Below are 1,399 nucleotides of genomic sequence, written 5' to 3'. Positions count from 1 at the left end.
CGCAACTCAGTCATTTACAGCGTCTCCTACTATATTCACACGGACATAGCCCTGTCATAGTATTGGACCGCATCTCGTTTCAGATCTGGGATCACTGGTTCGGACAAGCATAGGCTCGCGCGCTGTTTTGCCGCGATCGGCTCGAGCCGCGCGAGGTGCCGCGCTCTCCGCCTCGAGTTTCACGTGTCGCATTTCCACGAATTCAAAACAAAGCTGTTTACAGTCGTACTTAGTAGCGAGGATGATGTACAAATTCAAAAGAATGGCATTTCTTTTCGATCCTTTAGATGTATAAATAGATTCAAAAAGTTTTAAAATAGCCTTTTTATCAAATTGGTTTTTTACTCGAGTTTTTCGCAAAAAAAGTAAAATAATTATGCATTTTCAAGGATATGACAAAAAATAGAGAAAAATCAAGGACATTTCAAGGTTTTCCAGGACCAATTTAAAAATCAAGGACATTTCAAGGATTTCAAGGTTTTCCAGGACCGCTAGACACCCTGGATTCCAACCACGGGTACAGCGCACTCAGGGTAAATGACGGGGGTAACTCCAGGTTTAGGTACGTATAATACATGGTTTTCGACATGGTTGTCTAAATATGTATTTTACGCTCGATCACGTGACTATATGGGCGGGATTTTTGAATTCGTTATTCTAAAAGTACCCAATTGCCTTATAGAAATAACCAATATTGAGCAATTACTTAATTATTTGTCATTATTTATCACTTACCTAACCAAATTATTCAAAATATTAATAATAATATACTTTTTTATTGTCTTTCATAATCCGCAACGTTTTCGAGCATATGAAACAAGAGTATAAGTATGACAACCTGATATCCTAACCTATAAGTAAATTCTTTGGTGCGCCAGTCAACTATTGTTTTCTTATTATCATGGAAAAAAATTACACGAGGTGGTAGGTCAAATCACAATTCTTGGGCTGATTTTTCATTTCTTACGAAAAAAGAAGACACTACAAAAGTAAACACTTCGCAACATTTTTACCTTCCAACTTCTGACGCTCGAAATTAATTTTTTCCCGCTGCCCCCCCCCTCCTGAAAATTTTTTCCTACTTTTTATAATAATGGTGTATTTACACGCCTGTCGTATGCAGGCGGAAAATGTATCTTGCTCTCACTCTACCATGTAACGATGCAATGCATTTATCTCACTCTGAATTTACCTCCTAACGGAAAAACAGAGAAAAATCTAGTGTGCGATAAACGAGTGGCAACGTCGCATGGTAGAATGAGAGAAAGATACATTTTCCGTCTGCCGACAGGCGTGTAAATACGTCTTAACATTTTTACAAATCTGTCAAAGACAATCCCGCTCAAGTGAATTACGTTCGCCATCTTTAATATGTATCATACTCTAATGGGATGTGAAA

Source organism: Belonocnema kinseyi, chromosome 10, assembly GCF_010883055.1.
Source record: "Belonocnema kinseyi isolate 2016_QV_RU_SX_M_011 chromosome 10, B_treatae_v1, whole genome shotgun sequence".
Classification (NCBI taxonomy): Eukaryota; Metazoa; Arthropoda; class Insecta; order Hymenoptera; family Cynipidae; genus Belonocnema; species Belonocnema kinseyi.
The sequence above is the reverse complement of the archived record's forward strand: the minus strand, read 5'-3'. Positions refer to the sequence as shown.